Source organism: Orycteropus afer, unplaced genomic scaffold (assembly GCF_000298275.1).
Source record: "Orycteropus afer afer isolate SDZICR_OR568_19922 unplaced genomic scaffold, OryAfe1.0 scaffold00111, whole genome shotgun sequence".
NCBI classification, from domain to species: Eukaryota; Metazoa; Chordata; class Mammalia; order Tubulidentata; family Orycteropodidae; genus Orycteropus; species Orycteropus afer.
Window position 1 is genome coordinate 8865997 of NW_006921698.1, and position 8502 is coordinate 8874498.

Sequence of the window (8502 nt, forward strand, 5' to 3'; positions counted from 1 at the left end):
GTACCCATTCCAAAGAAAGGTGATCCCACAGAATGTAGAGATTATCGAACAATATCATTAATATCACATGCAAGTAAAATCTTACTGAAGATAATTCAGAAAGAGTTGCAGGCATATATTGACAGAGAACTTCCAGAAATGCAAGTTGGATTCCAAGAAGATGTAGAATGAGGGATATCATTGCTGATGTCAGATGGATCTTGGCTCAAAGCAAAGAACACCAGAAAGATGTTTACTTGTGTTTTATTGACTATGCAAAAACATTTGATTGTGTGGATCATAACAAACTGTGGACAACAGTGAGAAGAATGAAAATTCCAGAACACTGTACTCATAAGGAACCTGTACATAAACCAGGAGGCTGTCATTCAAAAAGAACAAGAGGATATTGCATGGTTTAAAATTAGGAAGGGAGTGCATCAAGGTTGTATCCTTTCATCATACGTGTTCAATCTGTATGCTGAGCAAATAATCCAAGAAGCTGGATTATATGAAGAAGAATGTGGTATCAAGATTGGAGGAAGACTCATTAACAGCCTAAAATATGCAGATGACACAACTTTGCTTGCTGAAAGTGAGGATGACTTGAAAGACTTACTGATGAAGACTGAAGATACAGTCTGCAGTATGGATTACCCCTCAATATAAAGAAAACAAAAATCCTCACAACTGGACTAATAAGCGGCATCATGATAAACAGAAAAGATTGAAGTTGCCAAAGACTGCATATTACTTGGTTCTAAAATCAGCACTAATAGAAGCAGCAGTCAAGACATCAAACAACGTACTGCACTGGGCAAATCAGCTGCAAAAGACCTCTTTCAAGTGCTGAAGGGCAAAGATGTCTCCTTGAAGAGTAAACAAGAGAAACCAAACTCACTCCTATTGAGTCAGTTCTGACTCAGAGACTCTTCCTTGGGGTTCAGAGGTGGTAGCTCTATGGAAGTGGATTGTCCAGTCTTCCTTCTAAATAGTCCAAACCCACCAGCCTTCTGGTTAGCAGTCAAATGCCTTAGGCCCTATGCCACCAGGTGAGCCTAACCCAAGCCATGATATTTTCAATTGCCTCATATGCATATGAGAACTGGACAATGAATAAGGAAGACCAAAGAAGAGTTGATGCTTTTGAGTTGTGATGTTGGCGAAGAATGCTGAAAGTACCATGGACTGCTAATAGAACTAACAAATCTGTCCTGAAAGAATTGCAGCCAGAATGCTCCTCGGAAGCAAGAATGGCCAGACTTCATCTCACCTCCTTTGGTCATGTTGTCAGAAAGAACCATTCCCTGGAGATGGATATCATGCTTGGTAAAGGGGAGGGTCAGCAAAAAAGGCCAAGGCCCTCAATGGGATGGATTGACACAGTGGCTACAGTGATGGGCTCAGGTACAGCAAGGATCGTGAAGTTGGCACAGGACTGGGCAGTGTTTTCGTTCTGTTGTGCACAGGGTCACAATGAATCAGGGCGACTCGATGGCACCTGACAACAACAACAACACGGTGGCTGAAAAAAAAACATAAAAGAAGGGTAAGTGCTCTCTGATAAGAAAGCGTTTTATAAAAAGCAGATTGGGAAAGCTACAAGTCCCAATGCTTTCAGATCCTTGCTTTGAATTACATCTGTAAAGGCACTGTGGGAACCTTAGTATTTTCCATTTGAAGCTAATAATGTGGCAAAAAGTCAGAAAAATACCCCCATCTCCTGCCCTACAGATAATTCCATTGCCAATGAGTCTATTCTGACTCATATCAACCCTGTAGACAGAGTAGAACTGCTCAGAGGCTTCTTAGGCTTAATCTTTATGGAAGCCAACTGCTGCATTTTTCTCCTGCAGAGTGGCTGGTGCTTCCAAACCACTGACCTTTTGGTTAGCACCCAAGTGCTTAACGACTATGCCACCAGGGCTCCTTGCCCTGCACATAGGCCCCTTGAACATCTGCCATTCTTAAATATCACCAACTGAACTGTGCCTCACCAGATGCTTTGATGACACAGTCCTTTCAGTAGTTAGGAATTAGGCAGGTAACACTGTAGCATCTTACTATAATTGAGTGAAGGACCTAATTGATGAGTAAAAGAGAAAATCCTTTATAGGAGCTTTCTATATCAGAGTCTAGGGTAAAATGTCTGGTTTTAAAAAAGCGTTTGGCATAGAGCTCCTTAGGTGAGAGTATGCAAAAGGCGGCTGAGAAGGCATGTTTTCATCCTTGCTTTCCTCTCATCTAAGGAACTCTGATGGTACAGTGGTTAAGGCATTTGGCTGCTAACCAAAAAGTTGGTAGTTCAAACCCACCAGTCGCTTCATGGGAAAAAATGAGGCAGTCTGCTTCCATAAAGATTTACAGCCTTGGAATCCCTATGGGGTAGTTCTACTCTGTCCTTTTGGGGTGCTATGAGTTGGAATAGACTTGAAGACAGTGGATTTGGTTTTGGTCTCTCTCATCTAGTGCATGGGAGCTCTGGTGGTGTAGTGTCTAAGGCATTTGACTGCTAACCAGAAGGCTAGCTGTTCAAACCCACCAGCCACTCCTCAGAAGGAAGGTTGGGCAATTTACTTCCATAGTGATACTGCCTTGGACCAAGGAGGAGTCACTATGGGTTGCATCCAACTCCACAGCAGTGGTTGTGTTGTGTTGCATCCAGTGCATGGGTGGATTAACACAGAACAGATGAAATCATGGATATTTGGTCAATCATGAACCCGTGTCATATAGGGTCCTGACAGCCCATCCTGTACTTGCTCTGAGATATCCTTTGATATCCCCAGGTTTCTGACATGATTGTTTATTCACTAGCCTGTTTAAGGTGTTTGGAATGTGGGCCAGATAAAGTAGGTACAAAAACAGGCTTGCATTCTATATCAGTAAGTTGATACCTTTGTTTAAAAAATTTAACTGTTCACTCTTTGACCTATTTTGTTTCCTATGTTGTAATCTTAGAATAATTTTTGAGCATGGAAGAGAGTTATGTTCATATGTTATGAGAGATCAATACCATTAATTATTTGTCCCTGTTTCTTGTAGGGTCCCAATCTCTTATCCTTCCTGAAAAATGTTGGCCAAAAGACTGATTAGACTTTCACAGTAAATTGTGTTTTTTAGAGATGATCCTGATAGCATTTTCACAGCTTCCATGGAAGGTTTTGAGATTATATATCTTATCTCAAGCTTCAAGTCCGGTGTCTTTAGTCTAAACCACATGTTATCTTCTGAGTTTTTTAGTGTGTTTTAAATGGGCAAGTCCTTTGAAGTTTAGGAGACAGTTCTTCCTGGTCTTCTAAATTCTGTGAATACCACATATTATCTTTTCAGACCATTAGTGATGCAATTCCAGAATGAATTGAATGATTGATTATTTATAAATGGGAAAACTAGAAGATAAGGAAGGGGAAAACAAAGAACTGGAAGGGAACCTGGACTGTGTTCTAGTCTACAGCCTGACTTTCTTTTTGCTGTACTAGTTGCTGGAGGGAACAAAGGGTTAATCTCATAGTGTGCAGTTGTTCCCAGTACAACTATGTTCTTGCTTGGCATTGTGATTCCCTGTCATGATGGACTCTTGGTCTTATTTGTGAAATCTCAATTGTTGTTGTTGTTATGTGTCCTCGAGTCAGAGCTGACTCATAGTGACCCCTCCTTGGGTTTCCTAGGTGGTATCACTACAGAAGTAGATTGCCCAACTTCCTTCCTTGGAGTGGCTGGTGGGTTTGAACCAGTGTAGTGCCTAAGGTTAGCAGTCAAGTACCTTAGGCACTACACTGCCAGAGCTCCTGGAAATCTCAACAGCTGTTTTAAACTGTATAGACACACTTACTGACACACTCAAGCCCATGGGTTCTAGAATCAAGGCTGTGACTTTGTGGCTTGGGCTGTAGGAGAGAATTAGCAAGGACAGCAGAGATCTTCTGGATTAACATCCCCTCTCTCATTGCTGTTGGAAGCTCATAGAGCCTCTGAAGTACATTAGGGAGGGTAGTGAAGTGTTGAGTTGTACTAGTAACTTATTAAGTAGTTTTACCTCTCGTACTGATCCTGGTGTCTATTGATCTATAACTGCAAACCATTGGTTTTACTTCTGTTGTCTGTAGCAACAAAGGACAACTATTTTCTATGACATTCCTTCACGCTGCTCAGTCTTCTGTTATTTTTTCACTGTCATATAATCTCCCAAAGATGACTGTCCATGATTCTAAAATCCCTTCAGGCCCTGGAATGCAATTCACACAGGCCTGGATTCTTGAAGCCATTTGAAGTGGCCAAATCCACTTTCACTAGCTCCTTGAATTGAAATTCCCTCTTTGCACGATTTGTTCTACACTTTTTAGATTGAACACTGGGTTTCCTGTTGAATACGACAGAAGTAAAGAAAGAATTTCTGCTTTCTATCTTTTTTCCATTATAGTTAAACCAGCTTTCTCAAGCAATGTTCTTTTCTTTTCATTTCAAAATACCTTTTAAAAAATTGCTGACTCATCTATTTTTAAAGGCTCAGCTAATGCTGTTCTTCAGCCTTTCTGACACTATTCTAACAAATTCTTGCTAAAAGGCATAAAACGATACTCCTAGCTTCAATGCTCTTGTCTTTCTGTTAATACAATTTAGCATCCCATTTTTTTTTTCACTCAGCATTGTCAAGAGAATTTTTCTAAGTCATTAGAATTCACTTATATAGATGGTATTCATTTATCCCATAAACATTTATTGAGCAGATACTATGTGCCAGAAATGATACTAAGTGTTGGGGACATATTGGAGAAAACAGTAGAAATAGGGTCCACTATTGGAAATACATTAAATAATCACATAGGTATTTAATTAATCACAGTAATAAGTGCTACAAAGGAAACACAAGTTAACCAAGAGGGAATACAAAGAGAAATTTTATCTACTCTGGAGCATAAAAGAAGTTTCTCTGAATAAATTTTGCTACATAATTCTCCCTTTTGGGGACTTTGCAAGGCTACTTTCAGTAAACCTGCAATTAACACCTCTATGCATAAATGATATTACTTCCTTAGGGCATATTCCTAGAAATATAATTATTAGGTTAAGAATATGAAAATTTTATGACTCTTGATACCTTTTGTTAATAGGCTTTCTGGAAAAGTCATTGCAGAGTTTTGAAGCTAGTGAGGGTCTCAGACCATATTTCCAACTACTGTTATGGAAACAACAGGCTGGTTTCAAGAAATAGTGGTTAGTCGTCTATGACAAGTACAGAAATTGAGAATTATTCATTGAAAACTTTTATGGCAATATGATATAGTAATTTATAAAAATAATTAGTATAGATATTGTATGTCTCTCTTTTTTTTTTTTTAGTAATTCATTAAAACATTTTTTTACAACAGAAATATTGGTTCATGATGGATTGGGGCAGGGGAAAGGAGGAACTAGTCCATCACAGATAGTTTATGTGAAAGCTAGTGGAACTCCTTTGACAAATTCCTTTCTATATAGAAAAAAATCACTCCCTTTTCTTATGGGAAACCAATGGGATTAGCACATTTTGACCACAGACATGTGTAAGTCACACAAGATCTGTGTATATTAGTACCAGATAGATAAAGCATGTCTATTGCAATAAATACAACATGCATTGTTTAAAGAATTTCTGTGAAAAATCTCCTGGTCCCAGAATTATGATTGTTTAGTTTTGCTCTTAGAATACAGCAAGATACTTGACCATTGAATCTGCCTGTGATGAGACAACAGAATTATAAATAACTACTATTACTGCCCAATATTTCTGTTGGAATTGATAAAAGGTGTCAAAAGACTTCCACCTCCGAAGCCTTCCACCAATTGTGTCCACAAAGTTTAGCTGCAGGTTAAAAGCTACTTCCTTTGTATTCATATCCTCAATAACGGATATCAGAACTACTCAGACATTTGAAATGATGGAAAAAATCTCACCAACCAAGGGCTGAGATTAGTGTGGAAAACGTCTGAATGTCATTTAACGTTGGATTGGATAGAAAATAAAAGGAACTGCACAATTACCTTTTGCTTGGTGTCTGTATCTTTGTGTCTGTCCTTAAAGAGTTAAAACCAGACTTAGTTCAGACAAAGAACTCACCCATAATATTGGTGAAATTCCCGAGCAGGTAAGAACTATGTTTCTAAAAACTCTGCCTACCATCAATTCACTGGTCAATATAAGAGTCAGGCTTTTTCTTTTGCTCATTTTATTTATTTATTTATTTATTTATTTATTTGTTTGTTTATATTCTCCATTCTGTGTATCCTAATTGTCTTTTAAGGGCTAACTCAAGTCTTCCCTTTTTAAAAATAGTCTTAATAGATTATAGCTGACCTTGTACATCTTTCTTCACATAATATTATTTGTATTTATGATCAGAATCATGTAGGTTAGAATTGCATTTGTTTATCTTGTACTGTTTAATTTTATTTAAGTGTATTATTATTATTATTATTATTATTATTTTGGATTCTAAATCTAATCTTTTTTTTTTTATTGTGATTTGGGTGAAGATTTACAGAGCAAATTCACTTTCCATACAGCAGTTCACATATACTTTGTCTCATGGCATTGACCACAGTTTACCACAATGCAACAGCTCCCCTCCCACTTCCTCCCCATAGTTACCTCTTCCCAGTGTCCATCCCTCCATACACTCCTGCCCCCTGAGTGTCTCCCTGTGCATAAGCTTCTTTTGCTCATTTTAAATGAAAGAGAAGTGATGAGTTGAAGTTACAGATTCTGAAGTAATTCTGAAAAAAACTACTCGGTTGCTGTCAAATCAATTCTGACTCATGGCCACTGGGTTTGTATCTTAGACTCTACATTTTACTAACTGGTGACTGAGTTTGGGTTATTTCCACTGAGTGCCTCTGTTTTTTTCATCTCTGTATTGAAGATTCTAAAATCCCTTGCCACCAAGTCAATTCTGACTCATAGCAATTCTACAAATCAGAATTGAACTGCCCCATAGTGTTTCCAAGGCTATAAATCTTTGTGAAAGCAGACTGCCACATCTTTCTCTCACAGAGTTGCTGGTGGGTTCAAAGCATTGACCTTTTCAGTTAGCAACTTAGTGCTTAATCACTGTGCCACCAGACTCCTTATGTATTGGAGATAGTACTGTAACTGTGAATGATCTACTTAAAACACATGGTGCCAGCACTCAGCAAGCCCTCAATATATGTTAACTATTCTTATAATACCAAAACCAAACCAAACTCACTGCCGTCAAATCAGATCTGACTCATAGCGACTCCTCCTTGGGTTTCCGAGTTGGTATCTCTACAGAAGTAGATTGTCCAACCTTCCTTCTGAGGAGTGGCTGGTGGGTTTGAACCATCAGCCAACCTGCTGGTTAGCAGTCAAATGCCTTAGGCACTACGCCATTCTTATGATAAAGCTTATCAAAAGAAATTATATTTAAAAAGAAGGAAAGGAAGAAAGGAAGTGAGGGAGGGAGGAAGAAATAAATGAAGAAAGACAGGAAGAGGACGGTTCAGCAAGCAGTGGAGCCTACTGTCTCAGACTCATTCTTCCTATGAGACATTGGAGAAGAGCAAGAGATTTGGATTCAGATGACTGGAGCTTCAGGCCTGACTGTGCCATTAAGCAAGTGTTGATCCAGACATTCATGTGACATCACTGAGCCTTGGGGTTCTCTTCTTTTCTGTAAATATGATGATGTCAATAATATCTGCCTCACAGGGTTGTTGTGAGGGTAAATGAGGTAATATATGGGAAGGTGTCTTGTAAGTGGTAAGAATTATGTGGGTGTGGGTTATCTCACTCAGCAACTCTTCCTTTGGTGTGGCTTTCCTTTTGCATGTGCCTGCTTGAACTGGCTTCATAAAAGGTAGATCCTTCCTGGATTTTAGGCTTCAGGGGTGGTGATTTCCCCCTCTTCTGGGATTCTGCCTAGCAATTGTTCATTGAGATCATGGGTAGTTCCCACCTAACTAATCCTGGCAATTAAGACATGAGGGATATCAGTGTAAGTATTTTCAGAATTGTTCAATCAGAACAATATACCTACAGATAAAGAAAAGCTTGAATTTGGCCATTTTGCTTTTGGTTTATAATGTAGCCTTCCTTGGAGATGGTATTTTGAGGACTCATAAGGTCAAGTCTCTTTAAAAAAAAAAAAAAAAAACCACAAGTGACTCACTCACTGGTCAAGAAACAAGCTAAAAACCCAGAGGCTAAGAGTTCTAATTCCATCTATGCTGTGACTTGTTATATGACATTAGGCAAGTAATTTAATTACTTGGTGGCTTCATATTGTCCATAAAATGTGATATAACAGTACTAACATATCTTGCTAGATTGCTATAAAAATAAAATTTGCTATGCATATATTTGGATTGCTTCCAGACTTTGTGGTTTCTGGCAGGTTGGAAATACCCCAAAAGGTAATTTTTCCTATTGCATTTCAACCAGATTCACTGGAAAAGAATAATTTTCTGTTTTCTCCATGAATTTTCTTAATTCCATTCTGGTAGTTTTTCACCAGATAACAC